Source organism: Theobroma cacao, chromosome 5, assembly GCF_000208745.1.
Source record: "Theobroma cacao cultivar B97-61/B2 chromosome 5, Criollo_cocoa_genome_V2, whole genome shotgun sequence".
Lineage (NCBI taxonomy): Eukaryota > Viridiplantae > Streptophyta > Magnoliopsida > Malvales > Malvaceae > Theobroma > Theobroma cacao.
In genome coordinates, this window is record NC_030854.1 from 34,067,692 (window position 1) to 34,084,289 (window position 16,598).

General features: G+C 29.8%; 2 pseudogenes; both read right to left on the reverse strand.

The window, feature by feature from the left end:
• On the reverse strand, window positions 3,798-4,870 carry LOC108662135 (annotated as a pseudogene).
• Window positions 14,868-15,901, reverse strand: LOC108662025 (annotated as a pseudogene).

Consider the following 16,598-nt stretch of genomic DNA (forward strand, 5'->3'; position numbering starts at 1 on the left):
TATCCATAACAAAACCAGCAGTTGAGAGGAAGGGATAGAAATGGAGAAAAATGGAGAAAAATGTAGAAGAATATACTCTCAAATTAAACTAGTTACCAAAGAAATTTTATAGATATATTGGCCTGTCCCTTAATCTTATTTAGTTGGTATTTACAAGGTAATAATTTTTCTGAATCATGTTTAATATGATTTAATTCTTATGTACATCTTGTAAATAATTAAAAAAATATGGGACGATATATGTGTTTTCTGAAAAAGAGAAAGAAAAGACCTAGTGATTTGTTATCTTGTTAATGGATTTATGTACTACTATATGTATTCTTTTTTCATGAATTTCGTCAAAAAATTAATGTATTTTTTAGTGAGCGACCGGCTGCTATAATGAGAGATAATTAACTGCTTTTATAAATTAAAAAATTCATGTATAATCCCGTGGTAATCATGGAGTTTGTATATTTTGTTATTATAAGAATAATAATAAAAACAGGTACACGCTCTTGCCTTAGCTACCTTCTCTCTCTATTCTACATATATTTATTACTAAGATGGTATTCTTTTTAATAATTTATCCTTTATAAAATGTGACCAATTATATTGTTGAAAAGGAAACACATCATATGCAGTTCAAGAAATCAATATATGAAAATTAGATTCTTGCAATAATGATTTCCTGAAATTAACTATAAGCTTGTTCTTAAGTCAAAACCGAGTAGCCGGCTACAGCCTTATTAAATAATATATATTAATCGTTCAATTAAAGTATTTAAGTAGTATAATATCTGAATAATTAGTTACCTGAAATTAGAATTTATTAATTTGATCTTTTAAATAAAACATAACTGCCAGTTAAATAAAATTTATTTTTATTTTTTTATGAATGTTTAATAAATTTTAATTTTCCAATTAATTAAGATAATTCAATCAATTGCCGATGATGTGGCATAAATCTGGGCATGAGGCACCAAAATGTGAAAATGTTGAATAGTTGTAGCTTTTTTTAACCAAAGAAAAATCCTACATAGAATAGATCTATCTATCTATATATATATAATTTAAGTTTTGATTCTAAACTTGTAAATCGATCTGCCTCTTAAAGAGGGGATGGCCAAAGGGCACCATCAAGTAAAAAATGGCATATCTTGGAAGAGTAAAAAACTATGCACTCATTTTCTATTTTAACGAAAATTTTCTGCTATCATTTGTGTTGCTTTGTCCCTATTCAAAACAAAAGAATAAACTTTAAAATTTTATAAAAAAGATAAAAAAAATAAAGAGAATAAAGCGAAATTCTTTTCTTTGTTCTTTTATATATGTTTATCTCTTTTTGTTTTATCTTGTAGCTATTTCTTAGTATAAATTTAATGTGTAAAAATTGCTAAAATCAGATTTTAATTAATATGAGTAAAACTTGGGTTACCTGATGATTGAATACGTTATTTTTCATTTCCTAAAAATCTAAAACTCTGTATAAAACTTGCGTGCTTTCGATTGTTGTGTATAATTAATTAAAAATCTGAGACACACACCATATATAGCCTTATCTTTTCATATATAAAATAGAACCGTCGTTTTTCTGCTATCTCAGACACACACCTACATAGAGACAGAGAGAAATGAAAATTTTGGGCATGCACATCCCCTGGCCTTAAATGAAAAGCACAGCAATCAGAGTGAAGAAGCTAACTGCTCAAGCTGTGGGGAGGTACTGGTGTGGGGTCCAAGTTTTAGCTGTGCGAGTTTGGCTTTTACCTTCTTAGTAGCATTCTATTAATCATAAAAAATATATTTCATTTATCAATTATTTGAAAATATCCTTTGTTATGTATTCAAGCGCATATCTGGAGAAAAAGACAGTACTCTTGAATCTATACACCTTTGGCTTAATTAGTAGCTTTTATCTCTTTTTAGAAGGATTAACATTCAAGCATTAATTCAAAGGTGCATTATTATTGATCTTAATTGCCCCTCTTGTGATGTTGAGATTGAAACAGCATTCCATTGTCTCTGCAGCTGCTCGCTAGCTAGGGCTATATGGTTAATCTCGAAATAGGGCTTTAGACAAATGGAGGTGATGTTCTGTTCTATGTAAGATGGGATACTTCATTTATTTCACATCATGGAGAAAAGGGAGATAGAAGAAATTGTAAGTGCCTTATGGGCCTTATGGAAAGCATGCACGCAACATGAAGATATTCATGTTGGGTTATTTTTTATTTTTTTTAATATTTTTAACTTAAATTTTTTTATTTAATTATTTCTATTTGTGATTTTGATTTTGAATTTACCATCTTAGCCATTTTTTTGTTGAAAGTAACAAAACACAGATTTGACTAAGTATCTAAAGTTAGTTATTACTTATTTATTTAGGAATTACTTTATTGCTTTCCTACAAATTCTTTGTGTTTTTTTTTTTATTTAGATTCTTGTGAACAATTAAATTTTTTATTCAAAGATTGCTTCTTCGTTGAATTGTTTATTAATATTGTATTTAATTTTTGTGATTAATTTTAGAGAATTGCTTCCCCATTGAATTGTTTATTGATAGCCTTAACATTTTTTTAGGAGATTAAGTCCCATTTAGATTTTTGTTATTATATTTGTTAATTTTTGTTTATTGTTAAATTTATTTAGANGTTTGGTTTATTTACTTATTTTATTTTTAATATTTGTAACTTTAAATTTTTGTTATTTAATAATTTCTATTTACTATTTTGATTTAGGATTTACCATCTTAGCCATTTTTTTGTTGAAAGTAACAAAACACAGATTTGACTAAGTATCTAAAGTTAGTTATTACTTATTTATTTAGGAATTACTTTATTGCTTTCCTACAAATTCTTTGTGTTTTTTTTTTTATTTAGATTCTTGTGAACAATTAAGTTTTTTACTTGGGATTGCTTTCTCATTGAATTATTTATTGATATTGTATTTAAATTTTGTGATCAATTTTAGGGAATTGCTTCCCCATTGAATTGTTTATTGATAGCCTTAACATTTTTTTAGGAGATTAAGTCCCATTTAGATTTTTGTTATTATATTTGTTAATTTTTGTTTATTGTTAAGTTTATTTAGAAATTGAGATTGTTATCATTATCAAATTATTTATGATTATACTAGTTAATTCTTTTAAATAAACTATTAAGATTAATTTCTTTGAATAATTTTCAAATTTTATTTATATAATTTTCAAATAAATTTTTTTATCTAAGTTGCTTTATATTTTTATCAAACATTAAATGTATAGTATGAATGTTTTATAGACATTATTTTCAACTTTTCACCCCCTCAAACGCGAAATTCTAACTCCGCCATTGTATTGAAAGTGGTTAAGTTGAGGATGGTTATTGTAATCCTGATTATATGGTTCAAAGGGCACTCTTTTTTAATTTTATCCCTCAGGGTTTTTCTATGGAAAGATTTTTAATGAGGCTCTTTAACCATGTATAGGGAAGGCTTCATGAGTATTAATAATTGTCTCTTTCTATATATCTCAGATTTGATTCAATTTGGTGAGGTAATGAAATCATCTTTTACTTCCAAAAAAAATTCAGATTTTGGGTTATTTCATTTTTTTGAACTTTCTCAAATAAATAACTTATATTTTTAAAAAATTTGTTATGATAAGCAAGAAAATTACATGACTTCCTTCTATAGACTCTTTGACTAATGGATATATAAACCTACCATTAAACAGAAATTCGAGTGCAATTACATGACTATATGTGTTATGTCATTGCGTGCTCATACAAACACACTAAACAAAGCCATATAAGGCAAAATGAAAATTTATCCTTAGCCTAAAATAAGCAAATGACATAGAATCAGGCACAAGCATTGTCGTTCGTTTTGCAAGAAAATTTGAATGTCAAACCAGATTTATCAAACTTTTCTTGAACAAATTTCTCGAAACGCTCCACCATGGAAGGTGTGAGATAATTGCTCCAATCTCCTACCTCTCCTTTCCTAAAGAAGGTAGTGTTTGGAGTTCCAAAAGGTTGCTTGCCACTCTTGTTAACCTCCATCCCTTTCAAGTTCTCCAAACTACACAACTTAGCTATTTCTTCTGCTACTCCTTGTTTCTCTTCTTCCTTTGAGAAAGGAAAACCCAAGAAGTTAGCTAACGTTGTTATATGGAAAACGATATCTTCCTTCAGATCTTCATATTTCAAAAACATTATCTTATTAGGATTTTCTTGTTTTGCCATCCAATACCCTAACACATGATCTGGAAACGGTCCAAAAGCATAAATTCCTTGGCAGAACATCTCAAAAGCTTCATCTAGTGATAATGGATCCACATTTTCAGATTGTATCTTGTCAGTGAAATGCCAATGAGAAATAAACATATCCATTGGATTTCTACAGATATACACAATTTTAGAGGTTGAGCATTCTTTAACGGAGGGTGGCAAAGAAGCATAAGGCGTATGGGCTGCGAAAAGTCTTGGCTGAGGGATGTTTTCAAGATTGGGAGAATGGTTTTTGAGGTAAAGATTTAGCTTCAAGAAGGGTACAGCTTGGTGAGGGCTTAAACTGAGCAAAGGGTTGTTTTTTAGCTCAAAATGGCTGCGGTCACAGTGGTGAAAATCAAGGCCTTCATCCAAGTAGTGCCACATTTCGGTGAACTTGTTAGAAAAATATCATTATCAAGTGCTTGGAAGTGCTTTTGGAAAGAAATCATGGCTTTAAACGCCCTAGATGAACACCAAAAGCCTTGGTAGAAATAAAGAAAAGTTCCATACCAATTTCTCTCTTTAGGGAGGGTTTGGACCAATTCTTGAACCTCTTCATCATCCCCCGATTCCTCTGATCCTTGGGTTTTTGGAAGATTGTCTTTGGAGATTTCTTTTGCCTCCATTAAAAAAAAAAAGCAAAAATTTGGCATCGAAGTAAATATGACAAAATGAAGGAAGAATGTGGAAATCTATAGCTGAAACTAGTTAGTTCCAAAAGGAATTTATACTAGTGCATTAATGATGAGAGATAAAATAAAAAAATCTCTATAAATACTTCAAAATGATACTTGGATCGGTTCTTTTTGTTTTAAAATGATATTTTTGACTCTTGGTTGTTAACACTGTTAGTTAATAGTTAAAAAATTTGAATTAATATTACATAAGTATTTTAAAACATAAAGTCTCTTTATTTTTATGTCTAATTAATTGATATGCCAAAAGGTAAAGTCCATATACACCCCTGGTGGTATAGTCTTTTCTCATATAATATCTTGAGATTATTATTTTTCTATATAAAATTTTATGTTTTAATTTTACTTTCGAAGTGGTAACACTGTTAAAGTTTTAATTAATTTTTTGGTAAATAGACAATAATAACCTTTGTTTTAACCTTTTTGTATTCTTTTGTTTAATTAAAAAAATATTTTAACCTTTGGATTTCTTTTCTACTTTTCTCTCACTTCTCACTGTCTGAACAGGAAAGAGAGTGTTTACTTCTTTGAATCCCAAACAGGTTCAAAAGATTCAATCCTTGTTTTGTTTACTAATTTTCCTCTCTCATTTTTTCTTTTCATTTAATTCATTTTTATAAAATATAATATATGTGAAAATTGAATTTGAATAAATAAAATGATTACTTCTATTGTTACTTTTGTTAAGAGAATTTTCATTGATTGATTTATTTTAAAATTGTATTGATTTTATTTTTGTTTGAATCATTATTAGTATCGAGTTATTAGGGTTTGTATTCAAAATTTGTAGAAGAGGATCCAGATGCACTTACTCTATTTTAAAAGGCCTTAATTGATCCTACCCAAATAATTTGTTTTTGTTTTTTTTTTCATTTTTTGAAAAAATAGTAACGTATGATTGTGTAAGAACCTCTAAATTTATATAAGTGTTAGTAAAAGAGAATCCTCCTAAAAAACCATTTTTTTCTCTTTATACGATGTCATTCTTAGACCAACTAAGAAACAAAAGTCACGTATATCAAGTACCAAAATTATAATTGTAGTTTGAAACATGATTGTTGTTCTTTTGTACGAGTATAACATTCAGCATTTATGATATGTGTAAAGACTTTGGTGCTACCCATGACTGTAGAAGGTAAGTTAGTCTATTCTGGAAGAAAAAAAAATGAAAAATCTTTGTTGAAATATTTTTTAATTAAATAAATAAAATACAAAAAGATTAAAAAAGGGTTATTCTTGTCTATTTACAAAAAACTAATTGAAACTTTAACACGGTCACCCCTTTGGGAATAAAACTAAAACACAAGAATTTATATGAGAAAAAAAATAACCTCATGGTGCTACATGAGAAAAAGCTATACTGCAAGGGGTGTATATGGAGTTTTATGTGGAGTTTATTCTTTTTTTAATGATATATATGAGGTAATTCAAGAGGAGATGGTTTTCCCAGCAAGAAATAAATTTTTAAGTGCTTTTTAAATTAAAAGTGTGTATATTATTTCCATGTAATTTTATTTGGTAAATTTATTTATAAAATAAAATAGAGAAAAAAAAAGTCTTCCCATGTGTTTTAGAAAAAACAAAAAAGAGAGAAGGTAATGCTTTCTATATTGTATAAAAATAGAATATTTTGATTATTGATAGTATAAAGGTATTAGAAAACAAATTCATTGATAGTTACCTTTTGTGAGTAATCAAATAATAGATTGTTGAACTACCAATAGTTCAAATAGTTTTAAAGATTGGATAAATAATATGAGTTAGGATGGCATTGGTTTATTGTGCTATATAGTATTTACTTACACAAGTGTCATAGGATATATAACTATCAGACATGCGGATCTCGACTTTTTAATTTTGAGTGGAGCAAACTAATATTGTGAAATAATAAATCTTATTTTTTTTCACTAAAATATATTAAGTATATTAAAAAATTTTGAAAATTATATCAGAGCATTTGATTCATTGGTTGATACATAATCCTCTGCTTAAAGAGTAAAGTTCGAATCTCTCTTCTCTCAATTAAAAAAAAAAAAAATTAGATGTAGGAAAAACACTAACATAATATCAAAAGTTACAATTATAAGTAAAAAGGTTTTTGTTATCTTTATTGTCTCTAAATGGGTCAACTCTTATTATTTAATAATTAAAACTGATTCATCAAATGCGGTTGACTAGGTGTTATTTTCCCAAACTTTTCCGTGGAAGTTGAAGAATTATATCTTGCACATTAAAACTTTAAAAATCTCAGTTGAATAGTTAGAAACTTAAACATATCTCTCGGACTACAAATGAATTGACTAATAGATTTGGCAAAGACAATGTTCAACACTGCAAAATAATTGAACTTTTTTGATGAAATTTTTTCATGAAAAAGGTCCAATTTCCGTTGAACATTACAATTATTGGCAGAATTTTTTATGGAAATTTATCATAAAAAATGCTATAGTCAATAAAAAAAAATTTTTGGTAATGAAAATTTTTCATTGGTAATGGGCATACAATTATTGATGAATTTTTTTTTTGTAAAAAATAAAGGTGAAATCTACAAAAAAAAATCTATAATTCTGTTGATATTAATTTTAAAGAGTTTGTGAATTTGGACAAAATTTCATCAGCATTTCATTAAAAGATTACATCGATAATCTGTTGGCAATTCTTTGATAGTCTATCAAAAATCCGTCGATAATTTTTTGATATATAATTCATCAATCATATGTCGTTAATGTATTGATAATTTAAGAGAATTATAGTAAATTATCAAAAATTACAAATCAGTAAATATTGTTACCTTGAATTTTAAACTTTGGCATTTTGCATCATTATGTCAGTCATGAATATGAGTCAAAGCATGATCTGATCTTACTTGCATTTTGATCCCATTACGTAAAGTTAATAAAGATTTCTAGATTTTTTTTTTCAAAAAAGAAACAAAACACGTGAACTTTGTTGCTAATTAATTTGTGAAGGAAATGGCAATAATTAAATATATTATTTTAATTTATAATGGTATGGAAATGGCATAACATCATGATTCATTGAAATTAGGTAAAAAAATCATGATGACGTAGCCCAAATTAAATCATGAAAAGGATATTGGAACTAAAAGAAATCAATAATTTCTTTAAATAATTCCATTTTCCCGACATAAATGATTAAATTTAATGAATTAAATTTTTAATGTCTTGAGGTAATTATTTCCAAAATTTTCAAGGAAAAAATTTGGAAAAATATTCAATTAATCAATTTTAAAGCCTATGGGTAATCATTTCAAAATTTTCAGATAATCATTTTCAAATGATAGACGAAAAAAAAAATTCGAGTATCATCTCTAAAACCTTAAGAGCTTTTAAAGTTGCACAACGTCATTTAAAAAGGATGAGCTTTTCCCTTTTAATAATGTGAATACTTGATTTTTTTTATTTTTAAAAATAATTAATTTTTATTTTTAAAAATAATTATATAAAATACAAATATTTTGGAAGTGCAAATTTTGAAATATAAATAATTGGAAATTTGTAATATTAATCTGCAAATTATTCATACTATTAAAATTAAGAAGTTTTTTTTTAATAAGTCATTTATTATAATTAAAAATTTTATTTACAAATTGAATAATTCTTATTTATAATAAAAAAATTAAATCTCAATCCTCGTGTGATACTAATACATACATTATTATAAATATTATTTATATAATAATTAAAAATTAATTTTTCAAATGACAAATAAAAATTTGAAAATATAATGAGTAAAAATATATTTATTTTCATTAGTAGAAAAATTTTTCAAAACATTCTTTGTAGTGTTATATATATCATAGATTGTAACACAAAGACCAAATTTGGATTGTTTGGACACTAACATACCAAGATATTGTGTCAAACCCTGTTCTATAAAATAATTACGACATTTATATAGTCAATAGAATGTTTGCATATTTAAGAAGTTCGAAGAATCGTTAAAAGACGATATTGCTCATAATGGTACCATTAAGTCGATTAAGCCTCGAACTAGTTCAAATAGGAATTTTAAGGTGAAATTAAGAGTTTCACAATCTAGGGATGACTCAAAATGGTAATTCGGAGTTCAATGATCAATTTGGAGTCAAACCGAAATTTTACTATTTAGGGGCAAAATGATCATTTGCCACCTAGGGACAAAATGAGAATTTTTAGAAAAGATTTTTTGACCCAATTTGACTTATTGGAGTATGATTTGAGTATTGGAGTATGATTTGAGGTTTAGAAGTGAAAAATTTTAATTTCAGTATAATTTGGAGTATAGGGGCGAAATGGTAATTTTGTCACCCCGAGGGGCAAATCGATAAATTTTCACCCCCGACACTTGTCAAGACTAATGGATTTTATTCATCATGGAAATAGATAAACATAAGAAATGTGTGGTGGAGAATTAAAGAATTAAAAGTCAAATATTTAAAATTTGAACCAATAAGGAAATGCTATTTGTCATGCTTTATTATTTTATTGTTTCTTTATAAAAAGGCATAAAAATCAGCTCATTTCTCCCATAGTGGTCGGCCAAACCAGAAAAGAAGAGAAACCAAGGAAGAACAAATCCTAGGCGGGAAAAATTAAAGAGAAAGTGTTGGAATTCAAGGATTTGATCAAGCAAATGTAAAATTTCTTTGATTTTGCTAGTGATTCACCTTACCCATGCATTTTTCCTTAATTTCCATGGTTGAAAAGCATGCTTTCATGGTGAATTCATAGCTGGTCAAAATGGGTATGGAGAGAGAATGATCTTGGATTGGTTTGATTTTTAGGTATGTTAGTATTTTTAGGTGATTAATAATGTGTAGCATAAAAACAAGTGAAGAAAACCACCAAAGGTTTGGTGCCCATCAATAGCCGAATTCTCTAAGTGAATAATGAGCAAGAATGTGATGTTATTCTAGGTGATTTGATTAAGAAATAATAGTCTTTGGTGAATTGAGGGATTGAAAAAGAAATGGAGCAAGTTGGAGTGAAATTGGACGCATTGGCCAATTTATCTGATGAAAAATTGACTTAGGCCAATATCGGGTCTAGATGGCTACCCGTGCATTTTTCATTTCATATCACGCATATATATCGAGCCTGAAATAGCTTATGACTGTTAGACACAATTTAATTGAAATATGTGCCATGGATTATGGCTAGGTGGTGAGCCATTAGATACGGGTAAAGGATTGTATCCGGGAACTGAAAATAGGAGTATTTCTACTCCTAATACTGTGAGTGGACAATTTATCGTCTTAAATATCTAAAGTAATTATACTTGTTTGATGCTTTTATTGAATGGTGAGTTTACATTATAAAATATTATGTTTTCCAATTAAATTTTTTTTTTAATAAAAATGAGATTTATACTGGTTTTGAAATCAAATATTGTTTTGGGAAATTTGAGTATATGGAGATTGTGTTGAATTTATGATTTTATATGTTATTGAAATTGTCGCTTATGACACTATGTTAGCATGATGGCTAAATTTTTGGGGTTGGCATGAAATATATGAACAGTTTTGGATTGGTCTTGATAGATTGGATTACATTTTATTCGCCATATTATGCTACTGAAAATTTTATGGGTCTGGTGGTATATTAAACGATCACTGCAATGGTGAGGGTTTCTATAGACTGCCTATGAGAGGGGCACTGTGAAGCCCGACCTTATAAATACTTGTCATGACATACATGTGATGGATAGTATGTTTACATGCTAGGAGAGTCCCGAAAAATTTACAAAAAGTCGGTATTGCACCTAGAGGAACAACAAAGTTGATTTAAACCTCGAACTAGATCAAATAGAGAATTTAGGGTGAAATTTAAAATTTTACAGTCAAAGAATGACTTAAAATGGTGATTCAGAGTTCGATGATTAATTTGGAGTCAAACTGAAATTTTCAAAACCTAGGGGCAAAATGGTCATTTTGCCACCTGAGGTTAAGATGTGAGTGTTGGATGAAATTTTTGACTAAGATTGATCAAGATTGACTATTTAGAACACAATTTGATGTTGATAAGTGAAAAAAATTGTAATCTTGGTATTTTTGGAGCATAGGGGCAAAATGGTAATTTTGTCACTTTAGGGGCAAAATTGTAATTTTCCACCACCAGGACATTTGTCCAGCACATGGTCTTCCCTTATCCTCATTTTGACCTTTGACTAATCATGTGGTGGAGATAAAAGGTTTAAAATTTTTAAAGTTTTAAAAATGGATCAATAAAAAAATGACAAGTGTGAAGCTTAGGATATTTTATTATTTAACTTAAAAATCAGCATAAATCAGCCCATTATCCCTCCAAAAATTTGGTCAAGCAAGGAAGAGAGGGAAAGAAAGGAAGAACAAACCCTAGGTGAAGAATTTGAAGAGAAAAAATGTGGAAAATCAAGGAAAACAAGTGAAAAAGGTAAGATTTTTCAACTTAAGCTCGAAATCTATTTTCCTTAAGCATTTCTCCTTATTTTTCATGCTTAAATTACATGTTTTCATGATGAATTCATGGCTGAGCAAAATGGGTAAGGAGAGAGAAAGATGTTGAATTGATTTGATTTTGAGATATGTTAGTGTTTTTAGTTAGTTTAGCATATTTAGAAACAAAACAACAAGAAAAGAATTCATTTTCTCCCACAACCATCAATAGCCGAATTTACCATGTGTTGAGTGAGGATGAATTTGATTTTTATTCTAGGAGAATTGGTTAGAAAATGATGAATTATGGTGTGAAAAAGTAGTAGGAAAAATCACGGTGTTAATGCACCATTATTGGCCAAAAATTTTAAGAAGAAAAGTATAGACAGTTTTGCCAAATTTTAGGTTATTTGATTTGAGTTTGGTGAATTAAGATATTGGAAAAGAATTGGAACAATTTGGAGTAATTTGGGATTAAATCGGACGCGTTAGTAATTTAATCGAGTGATAGGACGAATTAGGCCAATACCGAATTTAGATAGTTATCAGTGCATTTTTGCATTCCATACCATGCATTAGTAGTCTAAATTAGTTTAATTTCAATTTAGTACCAATGTAGTAAGTTTCTCGATTTTGTACTGTGTCAAGGTGGTGAGTCCTCCAATAAAGGTAAAAAAATTACACCCGAAGACCAGTAGTCTGAGTATTTCGAGAATCTGCACTCTAGACATTGTGAGTAAACTTATTGTCATTTTAATTATCTAGGATGGTTTTTAGATGATTTCATGAATTCTATGGAAAAAGGAATTTAAAAAGGTAAATTTTCATGTTTTATGAATAAATATGTTTCAATGAAATTAATTTATAAATTGTTTTGAAATTAATAATGATGTTGAAAAATAGAGTACACGGAGACTGTTAATTGTTGGAATTCGATTGTTTAAATTGATTGGCTTATGATAAATCGAGCATGATTGGCTAGCTGGCAATTATATTGAAATACGAATTATTTGTTTACCTTGAAAGACTGTGAATAAAATAATTGTCATGTCATGCTATTGTAAATTTTATTGAATTGGTGGATTATATATTAATTAATCACTGCAATAGGGGGTTTCTGTGGACCAGCCTTTTAGAGGGGTAACTATCGATCGGAGAGGCGCGTAGGGTATCTCCTGGGGTAAAGTTTAAGGTTCACTTCACGCTAAACCACCACGTGAGGGTGAACTCAGCCAACGCCAAGGAACGGCTGTGATGTCCAACGAAAAATGTGTTTTATGTGAAATGTGAATTTTTAACAGCCTTGGCGATCTCGGTAGGATGCCTCGGCCAAGGTGTCCCCGAGGATGGATTTATGGCACAAGCCTAGTTTTTATGAGATTCATAAGCCTCTTTACGTATTTTGAATGAAATGTGTTCTAATGTTGTGACCCAATTTACGATGATTTATTTTATTGTCTCCATGTACTCAACTCTAGATGTTTATGATGATGTCTGTTTACTCACTAAGATTTTATAATCTCACCACCCTCCTTTCCATCCATTTCAAGCTCAGATTAGACTGTAGATAGCTGATCTCATCGAGGACTATTGTGAGATTTGCATTCTCTAAACCATAGGTTCACAGTCCTCTTTACTTTTAGTCATTCAGGGGTCCACTGGTTATTGTAAATTAAATATCATACTCTAGTTATGTGTACTACTGTATGTAGAAATTTATTTTGCTTTTACGCTGTAAAAAAATTATTTACGCAGTGTTTTAAAAATATTGTTTTATAAAAAAATCAAATATTTTACTTTATATTTCTTTTATTTTTTTATTATGTCCAATTAATCATAATTTCGTTTTAAATGAAGATTTTAGATTTTTAAACTCATTTTGATTATGAATTATATGTTCTGTACTTGTAATTACATTTTAGCCAGTTTCAAAATTTTTGAAAAAAATGACCAAAATACCTTTGTGAGACGAAAATTATTATTTTATTTGTTTTAAGTTGAAAACAGTTTAAAATCTTTTAAAACGTGGTAGTTGGCAACAATTACTCACAGGGGAAATGAGAAGCTGATATTAAAACCTTACGGGATTTCGGTTGATATTTGGGTAATGAGTGTCAATTGGGATATCGCGGTGGTTGTCACGGGCTCGAGGGGAGTACCGGGTCGTGACAAGCACGGTAACCCAATTATATACTTACCTCCGGAGGGAGATGTTGGATAAAGTATCTCTTGAGGTAAAATTTGAGTGCACCTCACGTTCAGGCCACCACGTGAGAGTGAGACTCAGCCAACGCCAAGGAACGGCTGTGTGTCAGATGCGAAAACGTGTTTATAGGTATGGGACATTTAACAACCTTGGCAGTCTCAGTGGGATACCTTGACGAAGGTACCTGCGAGAATGATTCTAGCAGGGACCAAATTTAAGAAACTCATAAGCCGGGAAAATTTTGATGAAAAAGAAATTGTTTGGTATAGATCGAAACGAATTTTGCGTTATGAACATTATTGGGAGATAACGTTTTTATATTGTCTCCATCTACTCAGCTTTAGATGCTTTTGATGGTAATTGTTTACTCACTGAGATTATGTAATCTCACCCCTCTTCCTATCCATTTTTCAGGCTCAGGATAGTTTGTTGATAGTTGATTAAGACGAGAATTAATCTCGGAGTTGTATCCTAGAAAGTAAAGGTTCGTAGCCCTACACCTTCTTGGTCAGTTAGGGGCCCACGTGTCACTGTAAAAAAAATTTTATACTTCAGTTATCTGATTTAAAGTATGTATGAACATATTTAGCTTTTACACCATGTTTTTGACGGGTTTCGATATTTAAAAAAAATGACGAAAATGCCCTTGTGAGTCAAAAAATAATATTTTATTATTTTGATTTGGAAACGACTTATGATTTCTTAAAATGTGAGATTTAATAACTGTCGCTCATCGGGGAGATGAGGAAGCTGATGCTAAGCCTTGTGGGATTTTGATCGGCATACAAGGTAATGAATGCTTATCGGGACGTCGCGACGGTTGTCACAAGCCCGATGAGAGTTCCGGGTCGTGACATATTGCATGTAGAGAGATGAAAACCTTTATAAATTCTTGGATACAAAATGACTAATAAACAATTAAACATGTTCATGATGTTAACATCATGCAAACAAATTATTAAATTATTTTTTGCCTCAATCAAATTATGATTATATAGGGAAATTAAAGAAGTCTTTAACAGACTCATATTCTTTGCCTTCGCGTGAAGGTCACACTCAGTCAAGACATTTCATTACAAGCACCACGGCCGATTACCTTAAGCCCAAATTACAACAAGAAGGACACTAGAGAAGCATAAAACATCATTAAAAAACATAATCACTAAATGACAGAACTGAACAAACAAAAAGTATTAGACATCCTCCATTCCCAAGCGGTCTGAAGCAACAAGCCAGAGACATAAAGCTGCCCTTTGGAAACCATTATTAGATAGACATATTATCTTGACGCTTGGTAACTGATCCCAACCATATAAAGCTTCTTTAAAAGTTTTGACGAGACAATTTGAATGTTAAACCTGACTTATCTAACTTTTCTTGTATAAGCTTCTTGAAACGCTCCACCATGGAAGGCGTGAGATAATTGCCCCAATTTCCTACTTCAGCTTTCCTAAAAAAGGTGTCGTGTGGAATTCCGAAGGTGTGCATGCCATTCTTGTTCACGTCCAATTCTTTCAAGTTCCCAAAGCTACACATTCTTGCTATTTCTTCTACAACTCGTTTCTCTTCCACTTCCGAGAAAGGAAAACCCAGGAATTTTCCCAATTTTTTTATGTGAAAATTAATGTTTTCCTTGAGATCTTCATATTGTAAAAACAATATTCGGTTGGGATTTTCTTGACTTGCCTTCCAATACCCTAGTACATGATCAAAAAATGGTCCAAAACCATGGATTCCTTGACAAAACTTCTCAAATGCTTCATTGAGGGATAAAGGCTCTACATTTTCGGGTCGAAGTTTGTCAGTAAAAAACCACAAAGAAATGAACATATCCATCGGATTTCTACATATGTAGACAATCTTAGAGTTGGAATCTTTAATGGAAGGTGACAAAGAAGCATAAGGTAAATGGGTTGAGAACATTCTTGGTTGATAAGGGCAGCTATTTTCGAGATCCGGACAAGGATTGTTCAAGTAAAGATCAAACTCAAAAGACTGGAATAAGTTGGTGAGGGCCTGAGCTGAGCAAGGGATTTTCTTCCCTTGCAAATTGATTGCGGTTCACAATAGAGAAAGTCAAGGCCTTAAGCCAGGTAGTGCCAGATTTTGGGATACTTTTAAGAAAAATATCAGAATCAAGTGCTTGGAAATGTTTCTGGAAAGAAATCATGGCTCTAAACACACAAGATGAACACCAAAATCCTTGGTAGAAATAAAGATGAGTTCCATACCAGCCTTTTTCTTTTGGGAGAGTTTGCACCAATTCTTGGAATTCATCATCATCCCATGGCTCCTCCTTGTCTTGGGGTACTATTGAAGCAATGTCTTCGGAGATAATTTCTGTTGCGTCCATAATAAAACTGGAGGAAGAGGTAGAAATGGAGAAGAATACATATACTCTCTTTATATAGACTAGGGTGGTGTCCGTAGCTACGCTAAAAAAAATATCACAGGAAATATTAATTATGTTATAGTGGATTTCAATTTGGTATATTTAAAAGAGTTTGTAAAGAAAGCAATATTATATTAGTCAACTGTATGAATGTTCGGTTTTTACTAATAGAGGAAAAAATAAACTGATATTAATTTAAAATAATTATTTATTCTGATTTCAATTACCGGAAACTTGCACCTACGTATATGATTATAAAACAGTAAAATATTAAGAAATGAGAGAGTATATAACATGTACTATTGACAGATTAAGATAAACAGTTGTACAATATAAAACAACCGTATAATATAAAGATCCTATCAATATAAAAAACTTACTAATTTCTAATAATATATCTTTTATATATAAAACGAATAGCTAAAGGTTGTCAAATCTAGTTGATTTATTTGTTCAATGATGACTATGTGCTATGTATATTGAGAAATGAGTAAACCTTCTTGACTTTTTTATTTTGTTCAATAAACTGGATATATATTTATTGAAATTTAAACATTCATGTATAAAAAGAGATGTCTAAATACTATAGATTCAGATTCATGCAGAATAAGAGGATATAAACAGAAAATAATATTAAATTATAATTAAAAAATAAAAA